General features: G+C 32.0%; 1 protein-coding gene across 1 annotated transcript in view; it reads left to right on the top strand.

The window, feature by feature from the left end:
- LOC130440931 (insulin-like growth factor-binding protein 7) overlaps window positions 1–19,395 on the top strand; it is a 45,554-nt gene that overhangs the window by 12,797 nt on the left and 13,362 nt on the right. The gene's annotated exons all lie outside the window — the stretch shown is intronic.

Genomic DNA, 19,395 nt, shown 5'->3' with positions numbered 1-19,395 from the left:
TAATGTTTTTATGAAATTTCCATTAATTTTATCGACTTTTATTCTGAACAACTTTACGTCTTTACAAGTTCTTTAATATACTGTTAGCAATGTTTCAATTTTCAAAAATGTCAACGACATATTCCATAATCATTTTTGTTTTTTGACATAGTATCCTTGTTGGATAGAAATCTGTCTCTTGTAAGTGAAACTTTGAGGTTATGAAACAGAAAAAAGTCGCTGGGAGTCAGATCTGGGCAGGTTGTCGACCAATTCGAAGCGCCATTCGTCAATTACTTTTTCAGCGATTGAAATCGATTTTGTCTTTTTCGGAGAAGGTTCTCTCTTTGAAATACATTGTCTTGAACGAGTTTTTATATCAGGAGTCAAATGGTGGCTCCAGATTTCATCTACAGTATGAGTACTATACTGTATATACAAATACTATACAACGTGATATAGATTGTGTACTTTCTAATATTGGGATATTTTCCAAGCAGCTAACGCCATCTCTAGGTCAGCTCAGGTACTTCTAGGACCATCCTCGATCATTTGTTTTACTAATTTCGTTGAAAACTTTAACTAGAAATTTTAAAAATTGATAATAATGTATCAAAACGTTGTTTTCATTTAGTTTGAGCATTAATTTAGAGTTGAGTTGAATTCTAATCTAATGATGGAAGTGGAGATTTCAGAGGATATATATAGGGCCAAAAAATTATGCACTGATCATTTGATAATGTTGTAAATTGAAATTTGTTTCGATCATTCGAGATACCTCCCAATGAACAAGACGCTATGCCTAAGCTAAACTTTCAATTCCACATTTTCTTTTTTCGAGTTATTTGGAGAATAACACTCGAAATTTCATTTATTTCTTAGCAGTTGTTTCTAATTCGTGAGAATTTCAAGTAATCACTCATTTACTTAATTTGATTCCTTTAGAAATGCCAATAAATCCTGAAGGATTCAAACTTTTGTGAGGATACAATTTGAATTTTGAAAATTCGGGTAATGAAATCGATATTTCGTTTAAAAGCTTTGTATAAAAATAACGTTTTTCAAAAGAGAAATTTTTGTTTAAAGAGGATAAAGAAAACATGAATAAAACTCGATCTGACATGTCCGACAAAAGATATTTTAGGTTTTAAACAAAGAGGATTCGATCAGTAAAAATCCACTTTGAGCTAAGAAGATAATACATAAAAACACGTTTTTTGCCTCGACGTTGTTTCAAAAGAAAATTGACGAGAAGTAACGTCAACAAAAATAAATCAATTTCAATCATTATCTACAGAGTGAGTTATCTAAACTTATCCAAATTGGTTACCACGCAATCTAGGTATAAATAATTGACTTTTTGAACGATAAGATTTTATTTAAACTTTTGAAATTTGTCAACGACCGACTTTAATGCAATACTTCGATCAAAAGATCCAATTATCCTGATTAGATTCCACAGGATTTAGAAATTCAGATACAATCATTAACACATTTGATTACATTAAAATAACAAAAAATTAAACAGAAAAGTCCATGAAAATGATGATTTTCGATATTTTCTAGAATTACGAGGGGAGAAAAAAATATTTACGAATATTCAACGTAAATATTCAAAGCTGATATAATTTTTTATAGATTTTAAAAAAGCTTATGACTTTGTAACAAGTGGAAAAATAGAAGAATAAAAAGAATTGAGGTGTTTCAATACAGTATTTCTTAGATTATAAGAAAGAATTTTTACTCTTGGAACCTAAGGGGAGGATTTGGGGTGAAATGGTAAGGCAAATAGTCATAAGCCGTCCGGGATCCGAGTTTACAATGGAGCGTTGGACGGGGGAGCATCGCGGTTACGCAATTAAGGCTTATTATCAAAATTAGTTCATTAGTGCAATGAACATCCTCGAGCAACTGGATCGACGACTAGAAGTCTTCCTCCTGAACTTCACCGCTTCAATGCAATAATTTCAATGAATGCGGTGAATGATTTGTTTCCAAGGCGTGTAGTTTCTCGAAACGTGGGTATCTCTTGGCCCCCTCAGTCTCCTGATCTTAATGTCTACGACTTCTTTTTATTGGGTTATCTAAAAACGAAGTGATCCATCCAGGACAATCCTCAAACAAACGAATTCGTGAGGAGATTGCACCAATACCTGTTGATATGTTGCGAAGAGTTTTGCAGAACTTTCAGGCTCGACTCGACTCGACATTTGATTTACGAAATCTTCCAGTTTCATTGTCGATATTCAGACAATTCTATAAGACTCAATAGTCTCAATAGTTTTTGTATAATTCCATGCTACTTGCTGTATATTTATCACTAGTTTTTTCGTCTAGCTGTTTATTAGTTAAAATTGATACGTTCAAGTTAATTCTGTATTTTTATTTTTGTTCAAAACTTTCCTAATCAGGCCCGTTCTTAATGTGAGACTTTAAACCGATGTTATACAACAAGATCGAGTGAAATACTTTAAGAATGTCCCTTGTACATTCTTTCATTGATTTTTTTTTAAACAAAAAGTGTATTTAAATATTAATTATAAATCATTTCAACTGTTGAATTAATTAATGTGAAGATAATGTGATCCGGAGAAGCCGGTTCTGTACATTAGAGCAATTGTGATCAAAGCAAAACGAGAAATGTACCTAAAACCGCAACCCTGCATTTTTCATGAGGTTTGCACATTTTACTACTATACATCTAGTTTGAAATAATGCGTCTCACTTTGCTTTCAGAGAAAATACCTGCAACTTGTTTCTGTAACAGGCAAAATTTGCATATGAATTCACAGAGAATACAGAGTGAGTTTTAAATGTAAAACGCGACGTTAGCACGAATTTTGTGAATCTTTATTTATTTATATATTTGCATTTATACAATGTTGTCATGTTTTCAATTTCAAGGACAAAAAAACTGTCGAAATCTTCAAGGTAACGAATTTCATTCGAAAAAACGAGACTAACGGTCAATAAATCCTGTAAGCATTGAAATTTGTTACAACTTAGTGCTAAACGAACTCTAGTAGGAACTTAGGACAAAAATGACCCCAAGAAAGACGAAAGAAGTACTAAAATTCCCGAGGAAACGATTTTAAATTTTAACAAATGAGACAAACGACAAAGAAACTCTGTTAGGATGGATAGGGATTGCTATGTAACCCAAATGGATCCTGAAAATCAATGAAATAGGGATTTAGGACAAAAACGACTCCAGGAAAGGCGAAAAAAGTGTTAATATCTTCTGGGAAACTAACTTAGATTCCATAAAATCGAGATAATTGTTCAAAAAACTTTGTCGGGATGTAAAATGATTGTAACTTAGCTTGAATCGATGTAGAAAATCAGTTGAATGACGATTTTGGACAAAAAAGACCCCAAGAAGGACGAAAGAAGTGCTAAAATTTCCGAGGAAACTATTTTCAATTTCAAAGAACCAGACAAACGGCAAAGAAACCATGTCAGGATGGATAGGGATTGCTATGTAACCCAAATGGATCCTGAAAATCAATGAAATAGGAATTTAGGACAAAAACGATCCCAGGAAAGACGAAAAAAGTGCTAATATCTGGGAAATGAACATAGATTCCAAAACAACGAGATAAACGGTCAAAAAACCTTGTCGGGATGTAAAGTGATTGTAACTTAGCTTGAATCGATTTAAAAATCCGTTGAGTGATGACTTAGGACAAAAGAGACCCCAAAAAGGACGAAAAAAGATCCAAAATCTTCGAGGTAACGAATTTCATTCCAAAAAAAACGAGACAAACTGTCAATACATCCTGTATGCATAGAAAATCATTACAACTTGGCCCTAATTGAATTTTAAAATAAATCTAATAGGAACTTAGGACAAAAATTACCCCAAGAAAGACGAAAAAAATGTTAATATCTTCTAGGAAACAAACTTAGATTTCAAAAAACGAGATAAACAGACAGTAAACCTTGTCGGGATGTAAAATGATTGTAGCTTAGTTCGAATCGATATAAAAAATCAGTTGAGTGATGATTTAGGACAAACAAGACCCCAAGAAGGACGAAAGAAGTGCTAAAATTTACGAGGAAGCGATTTTCAATTTCAAAAAACGGTAACAACCGTCCATAAATCCTGTAAGCATTGAAAATTGTTACAACTTAGTCCAAATCGAATTAAAAAATGAAATTTAGAACAAAAATGACCCCAAGAGAGACGAAAGAAAATTTCCGAGGAAAAGATTTTTAATTTCAAAAAATGAGACGATTTCAGCTTCTGCTCCTATTTGAGTTCTTCTACGTCAAGCGTTTTTGTCAATCCTTCAGAAGCAACAATTGTACGAAAATACATATTTTCCAAGATTTTCGTTGGAAATTTACAACAAAACATATAGCAAACGTTGTGTTTTCAAGCTCACAAAGCAAATAGTTTCAACAATAAGTAATTAAATCAATGCAATTACGCAGTGTATGAACTCTTTGAGTTTAATCTACGCCGTTTTCTCTAAACGACCTACCCGACGTAATTAATGATTTTCAAAAGGCTATTGAAACATTCCCTTTTATGTAGCTACTATAAAAATGAAATTTTCATAGGGATACTATACCTTAACGGTATATTCACTTTCAGGGAGTGTTTTTTTAAAGCTGTTTTGACAAGATGAGTGATTAAGAGCTAATTTCCTTAAAGTATACTTTTTTAAGACACTCGTATAGGTACTTATCGTTATTAAGCGTTTAAGATAATCTAAAATGTCCGAGAAAGTTTTATAGATTTAGTTCTTTTAAGAATTTTTCACAGCTTGTTGCTTCTTTACCTTCCCAATTCATCAAACGTGTATTATAATGTTTTTCGTATTTATTTACACTCTTTCTGTTCTTGGGGTGAATGAATAAACACAGTCTTTTACATTTTCAGTATATCTACACAGTATAACTACACTAAACTTATTATAATTCACTTGTCACTATCACTTAAGTAATTTATTTAAACCCTATTTTGCTAATTCGTTTACACAAATCATTTATATACCTAAATAAAATTCTACAAAGTCCTGGAACCAAAAGAAACATAAGAAAATGAATAAATAGCTTTTCTGTAAATACTATAAATAAACCACTTGCTGTTAGAAAAAACATCAAACGAATTTCGCCATTTATAAAAAATGAGAAAGACGCCGCCCAAAAAGCGCCGCGCGGATTCTGTAGTAGCTGAACAGGGCACCCTTAGAGAACCATTGTTAGTAACAGTATAAATATAACAGGAAGGGAGTTTACCCCTAAACATGGTGATTTTAGATAACAAAGCTCCGAATTAGCATAAACAGGAGATAGAACATTCACCAGTGGTTCGAAAAAATGTTTGATGAGAAAGGATATGAATTTTTTTCGTTCTTGATTCAAGAAATATTCATGGTAGTTCAAAAATAAGGATTTACATATAAAAAAATTGAACTAGGAACATTTAAACTGGATTCTAACTGAACTGTACGCGGGCGTTTATTGAGGACATTTCATGGGCTGAAGGACAATTTATGAAGATATATTTCTTGTTTTAAGCGAAGAAGTCTACATATATCTGGTTTCGCAGTTGAATAATATGATGTTTGGAGTTTCATACTCAAATTTGTACCTTGGACATTAAACCTTTTGTATGATGCCCAAGGAACCTTGTTAGAATGTGTAATGATTGCTATGCTGTCCAAATGGATCCTGAAAATGAATGAAGTAGGAATTTTGGACAAAAACGACACCAAGAAAGACAAAAAAGGGCTAAAATCTTTGAATTCACGAATTTCATTCCAAAAAACCTAGACAAACGGTCGATAAATTCTGTAAGCATTGAAAATTGTTACAACTCAGTCCTGATCGAGTTCAAAAATGAATCTAGTAGGAACTTAGGACAAAAATTACCCCAGGAGAGACGAAAAAAATGGTAATATCTTCTAGGTAACGAATTTCATTCCAAAACATGGGACAAACGGTCAATAAATCCTGTATGCATAGAAAATCATTACAACTTGGCCCTAATCGAATTCAAAAATAAATCTAGTAGGAACTTAGGATAAAAATGACCCCAAGAAAAACGAAAAAAGTGCTAATGTTTTCTAGGAAAGGAACTTAGTTTCCAAAAAACGAGTTAAACGGCCAAAAAACCTTGTCAGGATGTAAAATGATTGTAACTTAGCTCGAATCGATCTAAAAAATCAGTTGAATGAGGATTTAGGACAAAAAGACCCCAAGAAGAACGAAAAAAGTGCTAATATCTTCAAGGTGACGAATTTCAATCCAAAAAACGGTCAATAAATCCTGTATGCATAGAAAATCATTACAACTTGGCCCTAATCGAATTCAAAAATAAATCTAGTAGGAACTTAAGACAAAAATGTCCCCAAGAAAAACATAAAAAGTGCTTATATTTTCTTGGAAACGAACTAGATTCCAAAAAACGAGTCAAACGGTCAAAAACCCTTGTCAGGATGTAAAATGATTGTAGCTTAGCACGAATCGATTTAAAAAATCAGTTGAGTGAGGATTTAGGACAAAAAAGACCCCAAGAAGGACGAAAGAAGTGCTAAAATCTTCGAGGTAACGAATTTCATTCCAAAAAAACTATACACACGTTCAATAAATCCTGTATGCATAGAAAATGATTACAATAGCCCAAATCGAATTAAAAAATCAGTCTAGTAGGATCTTAGGACAAAAATGACCCCAAGAAAGACGAAAAAAGTACTAAAATTCCCGAGGAAACGATTTTCAATTTTAACAAATGAGACAAACAAATTATTACAATCCATCTTGAACGGATCCTGAAAAACAATCGAGTGGGGATATAGCTGTGAATCAATGATCCTTGAACAGCCTTAGGTGATTTCTTTCGAATTAAATTAAACTGTCCTTTAGTACATTGGACGTTAATAATGATTTCGTCCTTTGCTCAGCACTTTAACCATGTTCCAGGGCCTTTATTAAGGACGTTTCAAGGGCTGAAGGATAATTCGATTGGACAAGAAGGACAAGAAGGTGGTATGCATTTATTCAGACAGCTGTTTTTATCTTCTATACTGTACTATTTTAGAGATAATACCCATCGAGAGATTTTATTTATTGCTATGCTTTAGCATTTTATTACAACAATTACAAATAATAATTATATATCAAAATTTATATAAAAATTATAAATATCTGCGTTTGAATTTGCACATTATTGTTGTTTTGCGTGATTGTAAAGGTTTAGTTTTTGACCAATAAAACCCAATTAGTGGCCGTATACATAAATTATTTTTCAATTTCCGTCCTGTTGGTACTGAAAAAAAAAAAAAATACCCGAACTTGCTTAATAATCGTTAAGCGATTTTTAATGTTTCCTATTTTGCTTGTAACCTTTCAAAAATTACTCAACCGGGTAAACTAGTTTGTAGGTTTTCACTGGAAAACGATAAAAAATAATAATTAGAAGAGTTTGGTATTGAAACTTTCGAAAAATATCATTATAACTAGACAGACTAAATGAAATTTTATCAAAAAACGAATTTTTTGTTTCGGATTTAGCTTCAAAAGTTTTTCAGAATATTCGTTTGAACCAACTGTCCATTCCAATTGACGTACCTCCAAAACATGTGATTTTAACGCATAACTCGCTACTTCAGGTGTAAAAAAAAACGTTGACCTCGTAATTTATTTCTGATCTGCGCTAATAAGAATCATTATTGGGTGCCAACCAAGGTCTGTACGGCGGATGATCCATCAATTCGATGTTTGGACTATTCAAAAACGTTTTTGTTTGGACTGATGTGTGAGATTTTCTTGGTGGAGAATGATTTGTCTTCTGCGATTGGTTTGCTTGATATTTTCCAACAATTTTGCCAAAAAAATGCTTTTGTACCAATCCGTATAACCAAACTAATATAATACTTGTAATTTCTTGTCGATTTTTGTTATTAACTTTTCATTTATCAAAATGATAATTTAAAAATGTAAATATTTGAAATAACCGAGTTCTTTTTCAGTAGTCGAAAAGTGAAAATTGATATAAGCTTTACAGACTGCTATCTCTCCATTCTTCATTTAATTTAGTACCTTTTTAGGCTCATCACGTTCTGGCAAGAGCGCGCAAATGATGTCGTTAGACTCGATTTTTTTAATGGCTGAAATTAGATTGGACGCCAAGAATTTGTTTTACGTTCCGAGAATTTTTAGAGACATAACCCAAAAAAAGTATACAGCACTTGATATATAAGATATTAGATTTTTTGCGAGTGAGATGTTTAAAAAACACTGAGACTTCCAACAATTTATTAATAATAATAATAATATGAAGTCGAAGAGTTTATTGGATACCGCTTAATTTGGAAATCACTCAAAAAAGCTCGTGTCGATTGGTGCTGAAAAATTTCTCTAGGCGACTAATCATGGAACTGTACATATGAACCCCAAAAAATAAATAACAATCGACTATATTGGAGGAATCAAATCAAACAAAACCATTCGTAGAAGACGAATCATTCTCCAACAAGAAAATCTCACACATCAGTCCAAACAAAAACGTTTTTGAATTGTCCAAATATCTAGTTGATGGATCAACCGCCGTACAGTTTTGGTTTGGTTTCCAATGATTTCTTTTTTATTCACGCAGATCAAAAATACCGATAAATTACAGAAATGTTAACTTTCGAAGAAAGGATAAGGAAAAGTAAGTTTTAAATTTTCATAGCTGCCTTAGAAACAAATAATGGAACATCCAGAAGTCGTATAGAATCAAAGCTAAACTTGCTTTTAAGGGACTAGTGAATGAAGTAGAAACGAAAGCATCAAAAACAACAAAAGTTTGTACCTGCACCTGTACTTTAAGGCGGATAAAGTTACAAAAAGTGGAACCAGTGTACTATTAAGTCTAAGAGTAATAAAGAAAAAGGGTGAGCAGTCTTGACAGAGAAACATAGTCAATTGCTGGGAGACGATTCAGAAGTAAATATCGAAGAAACATCAGAATTCGATGAAGAATAAGTGAAAAACTTTATTCTGGACTAATAATGCTCAAAAATAAGATATAAAAACGAAAATTTTAAGAGAAAGATAGTTGACTAAGCTTCCAAATTGTGAAAATAGGGGGATAAACACTACGGAGACAATTCAGAAGTAAATATCGAAGAAACATCAGAATTCGATGAAGAATAAGTGAAAAACTTTATTTTGAACTAATACTACTCAAAAATAAGATATAAAAACGAAAATTTTAAGAAAGAGATAGTTGACTAAGCTTCCAAATTGTGGAAATAGGGGGATATACATTACGGAGACGATTCAGAAGTAAATATCGAAGAAACATCAGAATTCGATGAAGAATAAGTGAAAAACTTTATTCTGGACTAATAATGCTCAAAAATAAGATCTAAAAACGAAAATTTTAAGAGAAAGATAGTTGACTAAGCTTCCAAATATAGGGGGATATGCATTACGGAGACGATTCAGAAGTAAATATCGAAGAAACATCAGAATTCGATGAAGAATGAGTGAAAAACTTTATTTTGGACTAATAATGCTCAAAAATAAGATATAAAAACGAAAATTTTAAGAGAAAGATAGTTGACTAAGCTTCCAAATTGTGAAAATAGGAGGATAAACATTACGGAGACGATTCAGAAGTAAATATCGAAGAAACATCAGAATTCGATGAAGAATGAGTAAAAAACTTTATTCTGGACTAATAATGCTCAAAAATAAGATATAAAAACGAAAATTTTAAGAAAGAGATAGTTGACTAAGCTGCGAAATTGTGGAAATAGGAGGATAAACATTACGGAGACGATTCAGAAGTAAATATCGAAGAAACATCAGAATTCGATGAAGAATGAGTAAAAAACTTTATTCTGGACTAATAATGCTCAAAAATAAGATATAAAAACGAAAATTTTAAGAAAGAGATAGTTGACTAAGCTTCCAAATTGTGGAAATAGGGGGATATACATTACGGAGACGATTCAGAAGTAAATATCGAAGAAACATCAGAATTCGATGAAGAATAAGTGAAAAACTTTATTTTGGACTAATAATGCTCAAAAATAAGATATAAAAACGAAAATTTTAAGAGAAAGATAGTTGACTAAGCTGCCAAATTGTGGAAATAGGAGGATAAACATTACGGAGACGATTCAGAAGTAAATATCGAAGAAACATCAGAATTCGATGAAGAATGAGTAAAAAAATTTATTCTGAACTAATACTACTCAAAAATAAGATATAAAAACGAAAATTTTAAGAAAGAGATAGTTGACTAAGCTTCCAAATTGTGGAAATAGGGGTATATACATTACGGAGACGATTCAGAAGTAAATATCGAAGAAACATCAGAATTCGATGAAGAATGAGTAAAAAACTTTATTCTGGACTAATAATGCTCAAAAATAAGATATAAACACGAAAATTTTAAGAGAAAGATAGTTGACTAAGCTTCCAAATTGTGAAAATAGGGGGATAAACACTACGGAGACGATTCAGAAGTAAATATCGAAGAAACATCAGAATTCGATGAAGAATAAGTGAAAAACTTTATTTTGAACTAATAATGCTCAAAAATAAGATATAAAAACGAAAATTTTAAGGGAAAGATAGTTGACTAAGCTTCCAAATTTTGGAAATAGGAGGATAAACATTACGGAGACGATTCAGAAGTAAATATCGAAGAAACATCAGAATTCGATGAAGAATAAGTGAAAAACTTTATTTTGAACTAATAATGCTCAAAAATAAGATATAAAAACGAAAATTTTAAGGGAAAGATAGTTGACTAAGCTTCCAAATTTTGGAAATAGGAGGATAAACATTACAGAGACGATTCAGAAGTAAATATCGAAGAAACATCAGAATTCGATGAAGAATAAGTGAAAAACTTTATTCTGGACTAATAATGCTCAAAAATAAGATATAAAAACGAAAATTTTAAGAGAAAGATAGTTGACTAAGCTTCCAAATTGTGGAAATAGGGGGATATACATTACGGAGACGATTCAGAAGTAAATATCGAAGAAACATCAGAATTCGATGAAGAATAAGTGAAAAACTTTATTCTGGACTAATAATGCTCAAAAATAAGATATAAAAACGAAAATTTTAAGAGAAAGATAGTTGACTAAGCTTCCAAATTGTGGAAATAGGGGGATATACATTACGGAGACGATTCAGAAGTAAATATCGAAGAAACATCAGAATTCGATGAAGAATGAGTGAAAAACTTTATTTTGGACTAATAATGCTCAAAAATAAGATATAAAAACGAAAATTTTAAGAGAAAGATAGTTGACTAAGCTTCCAAATTGTGGAAATAGGGGGATATACATTACGGAGACGATTCAGAAGTAAATATCGAAGAAACATCAGAATTCGATGAAGAATAAGTGAAAAACTTTATTTTGGACTAATAATGCTCAAAAATAAGATATAAAAACGAAAATTTGAAGAGAAAGATAGTTGACTAAGCTTCCAAATTGTGGAAATAGGGGGATATACATTACGGAGACGATTCAGAAGTAAATATCGAAGGAACATCAGAATTCGATGAAGAATAAGTGAAAAACTTTATTTTGGACTAATAATGCTCAAAAATAAGATATAAAAACAAAAATTTGAAGAGAAAGATAGTTGACTAAGCTTCCAAATTGTGGAAATAGGGGGATATACATTACGGAGACGATTCAGAAGTAAATATCGAAGGAACATCAGAATTCGATGAAGAATAAGTGAAAAACTTTATTTTGGACTAATAATGCTCAAAAATAAGATATAAAAACAAAAATTTTAAGAGAAAGATAGTTGACTAAGCTTCCAAATTGTGGAAATAGAGGGATATACACTAGGCCCCGGGCTTCTGAGTGAACTACGATCAATCTAGAATCACGTTGCTCTTACCAATCTAACCTAACCTACAAAATTGATTAACCGATATTCGATAGAACCATACATTCCGGGATATTCGTTTTTAATATCGTTAGCTCCTTAAAAGACTTAATCCAAGGAAAGAGACAATACAGTGTTGTTACAGATGATAGCAAATTGAGAAAATTTCCTTTTCTGCAAAATATCTTAATAGTATACTGACTATATTTTGACCTTATTTTGATTGGAACTGTAAGAAATTGTTTGAAAATACATTATTTTATGTGAAGTTCTGAATAATCAATGAAGATTACACCATTGGAATCCCAGAAAACCGTGATCATAACATTCTTGGGAACACTTTCTTGGAAGCGAAGTTCGATGTTTCGAGTGTATTTTCGTTTATTATATCACTTGCATATCGAAATATGCTAGCTCAGGCTGTTCACGTCAACTTATATTTGTGTTGTAAACTAAGTTTGAGTTGTAATTAGAGTCAAATAAAGAAAATACTCACAAACAATAACAAAAAAGAATTTAGAAGTTTCATTGTATAGATAATTTTTTACGGATTCATAAACTACTCATCGACTACTCATTTATTAAAAATTCACACAACAGCTTTCATATATAACCTATTTCTTCTTCAAACTTCTATTTGAAGTCGTATGTGTTTTCTTGTTGATGGATATTTCATTCATCAAACTTTTAATTTCTTTAATTGGTTTCGTTGATACTTTCGACTTGACTGGTATTAAAACTGGTTGTTTTTTGTTATTATTTTTATTAGACGATGGCTTTTCTTCAGTTTTTTTACTGTCTGCGTTGTCAGTTTCAACTTTTGAGGACCTATAAAAAATATTCTTTCTCGTTATTGGTTAAGAGCGATGTCTTTGGGATTGTCGGAAGATCAGAGATATTTTTTTGTAAAAATATTTGTCTGTATCCATAACTGATACCGTTTTCAGTAACTACGTTTTTTGTTTTATACAGGGATAAACAGTATGCAAGAAAAGTAAACTTATACGAGGTGTGGCTATTAAGTAGCGAGAATAGGTTTGAAGACTATTAGCTGTTTAACCTATTGTGGAATTTACCAAAACCGAAACTTATAATTTATTGAAACAAGTGTATGGTAATGAAGATTAATCATGTTCTGAACGCCTTTCCATGTCAAAAAATGTATCAGTTAAGCGACCTTAACAGTCCTGAAAGCTATTGAGCGCACGTCGAAACTAGTATGGGAGTGTAAACAAAATTTAAAAGCATTAGCTAACAAAAACAAAAACTATTGCGGCTTCCAGATCACCAGAGTATACCAGGAAATGATGAAGCAGACAGCCTTGGCAAAGGCAACGATCAGAACCTTACGAGATGCCACATCAATAACCAACTAAACGAATGACTTAAGAATCAGATAGAATCTTAGTGGAGAAACAGTCCAGTCTTAAGTCAATTGAGAAGTTTGAAAAATTTCTCGTGATTACCAGAAATTATATCTGTGATTGAAATTTACCGGCAAATCTGCGAGGTTATGTAAAAAATGAGTTTAACATTTGTAGACTTACTTTGTGAATCTACCTCGTATAACTAAGTAACTATATGTTGTATACAAACCTCTCTTTGATTGTAGATGTGCTGGCGAAGCTCTGACTACTTTTCGAAGCGGTCTGTGATACCTCGCCGCTGCTAGTTTCCGTTTGACTAGTTTTCGATTTATTAATTGTACTTATACTTTTCGAATCACTGTCACTTGTCATAGACGTTTTCGATTGCTCGGTTTTACTATCGATTGCACCTTCTTTTTGTTCGTTTTCCCTTTTTATTGCTCTAATTCTTTTTAAAAATCTTTTGGGCTTTGGTATTTTCGATTCGAAAGACGACCTCTTTTGAATCCCTTCCGGATTACTTTTCGGGGATTCGCGAATAGGAGGTTGGGTAATTGTTGATGATGGTTTGTTGATAATGTTTGGAACCGCCGGTTCATCTTTAAGTTTTTCTATTTGTAGTAATTGCGATTTCGATTTTTGTCCTCTTATCATCAGTAAAACGTCATTATCTTTAAATAAATCGTTCGATTTATATTTTTGTTGTACTATAGTATCACTTGCGAATCTTTGTGCGTTTTTTATCGAGTATTTCGTACGCATCGTTTCTTCTTTAATAATTTTTTGATCGTCTGTTTTTATTTTGGCGTTTAAAAATGTTACGCTTTTTCCTTCGCGTTTTATTTCTTTATTCGATTCATTTGATACTACAATTTTATTACCGGATGGTATCTGCTTATCTAAATTGATTATTTTTCGTAGAATCTTCTTTTTTAATGGTAATTTAGAAGGTTTCTTTTTCGGGTATACCACAGCCCGTTCTAAGCCTAATACTGGCATTTCTAACTTTATAGTTTTTATATTTCTGTTGAAGATTCGTACGTTGTTATTTCTGAAATCAGCTGGTAATCGTGATTCTTTTTTACCATAAATAGCAGCTCGAAACGGAAACTCGCTGTCAATAATACCATGTACTGATGTAACTACCCCTTTGTCTTCTATATCTTCAAATTTTTTCGTCGAAGGTGTCAATAATCTCAATGATTTTATAGGAGTCATAGACTGCATTATGTTTTGGTTAATTTTTTTCTTTTTTTCATTTCATCATTAAAAATATTCGTGTTATTGTCACTTGAATTTTGTTAAATGTCATTCTAATTTATTTGACAATTCTGTCATAGATGACAAATTACTTAGTCAAGACTAAGGAGTGTAGACGTGAAGACAGTGACTTCAGATTGAAGTTGGCGCTTAATATTTTTTATGTTTTACATAAAAAACTCCTTTGGAAAGTGACATAGTCATGAAAAAATCAATTGACATTGTTTTATACAGATTTTGATTGTATTCTTTGCAATTATGTAAATCCTTCGGTTAATTATAGTCTTTGGGATATAAAATCGTCCTGGACTCGAGGACTTGGGATCTAATCATTATAAATATACATATTTTTGTCCAGAAATTATATATTAGAATCAAATTCCTAGTATATATAGCGTACGTGTAATTTAGTTCCTAACTCTACAGAACGCAATTATACTGCTCAAACTTAAAATTAGGGTAGGTAAGTGACAAAGGTCATCTAGTTTAATCAGGGATTGTCGGGGTAAATACTAGCTCTGGGCATTGTAAACACATAGAAACTTTAACAAGATACAGACACTTCTCTATTAGTCCAGTGATTACAGCCCAATTGGTGCCAAAATCCACGAAAATTAGATATATCGCTGATTTTCTTGATTTAGGTAGTTTTATCGATACAGTTAACATCAAAATTTTGGCCGCTAAACGATATATTTTCATTTAAATTTTCAAAATTCCGAATTTGGCAAATAACTCGGAATCTATGTCGAATTTCGAAAAAAGTAAGGGGATCGAAAATGTTGTTCAAAAAATTTCCTACAAAAAAGGTTACTTGCGATTTTTTCCTAATCACATAATTACTCTTACAAAAAGCGAATTTCGTGTTACTGAATTTTTTCAACTGTGCATTTTTTGCGGATAACTCAAAAAGACTTGAAATTTAGAGGTAAATTTCTGAAAAAAAAAATGCCGAGCAGGAACTTATTTGGGGAGGAAATTGAAGCTCGACAACTCAGCTACAAAATGTATACTTTAGTTTTCTCATTATTTTGCGAAAATGGCTGGTATTCAACAACTTATAAAAAAGTAACCAAACTTGTCAACCATGAAAAAATTTAACATTAGTAAAAGTAGTTTTTTACCTATAACAGAGTGAGTTCGAGGGTATAATTGATTTCATTTTAAAGGTAATCATCTAATTGACGACCTTAAGCAAGGGTTTGCTGCTGGGTGTAGAAGAGTCACAGACACATGTGTTTCAAGTTCACCCAGCAACCAGCAAATAACAATCCCGTTCGTGTTGTTTTCCAAGAAAATTTTACAAGTCTGAATTTTTTTGCAGCTCCATTTGAAAAAAGAGACTCTAACGAGTAATCCCAAAATGAGTTTTTGAGAAGATACAGGAGTTTATTCTTCAGCCGGGGATGTAATTTCCCTCAGAATCTAGGTAGCGCGAAAACTTTTTAGTAAGATGCGACCCCGAAGCTTAAGCGAATTTCACTAAGAAATGACAGCTCTTGTTGAAAAATTACAAGGGACCATTTTTGTAGAAAATTTCTTAAACTACATCTTTGATCTCTTGACTTTTTCCGAAATTTGGCATAGATTTCGAGTTATTTGCAAAATTCGGAATTTCGAAAATTTAAACAAAAATATATCGTGTTGCGGCCAAAATTTTTATGTTAACTTTCGCTGTATCGATAAAGCCACCTAAATCCAGAAAATCAGCGACATAACTAATTTTCGTGGGTCAGGAACTGTGATCACTGGACTACATTGGAACTAAGAATATGCAAATTCACTTATAATGGCTGTTTGTTGGAGATAAGACGCTTAAAAGGTTTTAATACGTTGTTTGATGTTATGGGATTGAGTTATTTTGATAACTTCAAGTGAGAAATATAAGGAATCATGTCGATATCAATCAAAATCATTTTACGTAGTCCTTAATTACTATTAGATATATAATGAAGATACAATTTTTGAAAAAACCAACGAGTTACATACAAGAATGACAACTCAAATTTTTCTATTTCTATTTATTTTTACTATTGACCTTGAATATAGATTGATCTATCATCGAATAGTCGAACGGAGCCAGATCAGGGCTGTATTGTGGGTGTTTAATCTATGGGAATTGACATTTATGTACAGTAGTCTTGGAGGACCGAGATATTCAACTTTCAAGCTGGGATCGACGGAGACGGAGATGACCAGGACGTAAACGACATTCCTGGTGTGGCAAAGTTCTAAAAACCCTTCCTATTCGACGTTGATTTCTCACTGAGCTTTAAGAATTCGATGCACTCAGCAGTAGTTTTTGACATATTCAAATGATCATGTTGGATCCTTACAAACATTAGACCAATTTTAAATTGTTGAAAATGATGTGGGTGTGAAAATTTTCAACGTAAAACTTAATTTGAGACATTTAGGTCGTTCGAGCTTCGTTATAATGAAATTTATCGAAACAACAAGTTAGAATATTGTATAAAAGTTTGCTGAAGGAATCGTGTACCTTATAACAAACTTTGCTATTAAATTTTCTTTGTTATCTAACTTTTCATTATGAGTATGACTATAATTTTCATTTGTACTCGTATAATACTAATTTATAAGTTTCACTTATATGGTTATGACAGACTTTTTGGCTTCGATCTTATTTTTCTATGAGCGATCAGATTTTTTATGTCAATCAATCAATACGTGGTGTAATTTCACGTGTTTTCTCATTACTTTTTTTATGGATTTCGCTTTGCCGCAACCGCCCTTCGAAATACGAGTGATAGTCTAAATTTAGAACGAATATTATGAGAAATACCTCGCGTTTTATTAAATTATATTCAGAAATAACAAAAAGTGTATTTTCTTAAGAAATAAGGCGAGAAAGCAAACTTTTGAGGTTATAATTTAGCTTCTCATTCATTCTGTGTAGATTTTGACACCATTAAGGGACATCGCTGTTTATTAGAACTCAACAGCGGATGCTAGAGAAGGTATTCATGTAATTTGTAGTTAAAATTTGTATATCATTTGCCTTTCAAATTCATTTAAAAAATGAAAAAGATTTTATAAACGAGAATTGCTTCCGAAGTCTCTCATTAATTTTAATCAGGTGTACGCGATGCTCTTCATAAATAAATCCCATATAATACCTAACCGACATTGGAGATAATTAATTCCTCCTTACCAATATTTTGACGCAGAGCGCTTTCGTATTTTCAGCTCGTTCAATATAAAATATAATGACTGAAAAATAAGTTCCGGTACAATTTGAATAGATATTTACGTAGTTTCGCGTCTTTATTTATCGAAAATAGATTTATTGATGCATAAAAAACGAAATAAGACTTAAAAACAGTTAGTTAATGTGAAACAAATGTCGAAATTTGGAAAAAATTAATGGAAAAGTACCAAAATTGTACAAAATCCTGAAATACCAACTTCTGCAGCTTTAAAGAAGCAGTTGTAGTCCTTGGTTGGCAAATCATGAAACAAAACCTCGAAATTTTCATAAGGGTACCGCCTTCTGGAGCTCCAAATAGACAGTTGTAGTACTATTTCCGAAATTTCAACATAATCTTCTTTGGAAGCATCAGGGGTGACCATTTGGTCTCAAATATTTGTTCTGCTCGCTCCAATATACTATGGGATTACCAAAATCGTTTATAATCAATTCTGAACATTTGTTTCATCAAATATATAGCTGCTAATGTAGAAAATTGGAGTAGGAAGACTTTTAGGTACTGACATTTTTAAAAGGTAATTCAGAATGTCAAAATGGATTAATTGGACATATTCTATCTACGAAATTGGTTAGCAAATCATGAATTGTACAAAACCTCGAAATTTTCATATGTAGTACCACGTTCTGGAGCTCCAAATAGACAGTTGTAGTACTATTTCCGAAATTTCAACATAATCTTCTTTGGAAGCATCAGGGGTGACCATTTGGTCTCAAATATTTGTTCTGCTCGCTCCAATATGACTATGGGATTACCAAAATCGTTTATAATCAATTCTGAACATTTGTTTCATCAAATATATAGCTGCTGATGTGGAAAATTGGAGTAGGAGGACTATTACGTAATGAAATTTTTAAAAGTTAATTCAGACATATTCTATCTACGGAATTGGTTGGCAAATCATGAATTGTACAAAACTTTGACATTTTAATATGTAGTACCACGTTCTGGAGCTCCAAATAGACAGTTGTAGTACTATTTCCAAAATTTCAACATAATCTTCTTTGGAAGCATCAGGGGTGACCATTTGGTCTCAAATATTTGTTCTGCTCACTCCAATATGACTATGGGATTACCACAATCGTTTATAACCATTTCTAAACATTTGCTTCAATCAATATTTAGCTGCTGATGTGGAAAATTGGAGTAGGAGGTCTATTAGGTACTGACATTTTTAAAAGTTAATTCAGAATATCAAAATGGACTAATTTGGCATATTCTATCTACGGAATTGGTTGGCAAATCATGAATTTTACAAAATCTTGACATTTTCATATGTAGTACCACGTTCTGGAGCTCCAAATAGAAAGTTGTAGTACTATTTTCGAATTTTTAACACAATCTTTTCTGGAATGATCAGAGGTAACCATTTACACTCAAATATTAGACGCTAATCTTCAGAGTTGTATATATCTTGATTGAAGTTAAGAGGCTTCCAATTAGTGAGAACTCAACCTTCAAGATGTCGGTCACTCTTCGTTTATTATGATGAATAAAGTATTTATACCAAATAAGTATGTTTGAGTTACAAAGTAAATATTGAATGTCGCGTATTTAACTGTACGTGATTGTTAATCGAGCCGAATTCCACGTTTTTGATCTATCGCAGCCTCCTATTAACTACTTTTTAACGACATTCTGGTTCCCACTATCATAGATGACAATTCGAATGTGTGTTATGGAAAGTGAGAGAAAAA

Source organism: Diorhabda sublineata, chromosome 3, assembly GCF_026230105.1.
Source record: "Diorhabda sublineata isolate icDioSubl1.1 chromosome 3, icDioSubl1.1, whole genome shotgun sequence".
Classification (NCBI taxonomy): Eukaryota; Metazoa; Arthropoda; class Insecta; order Coleoptera; family Chrysomelidae; genus Diorhabda; species Diorhabda sublineata.
Note: the sequence above shows the minus strand (reverse complement) of the source record. Positions and strands in the feature narration are given on the sequence as shown.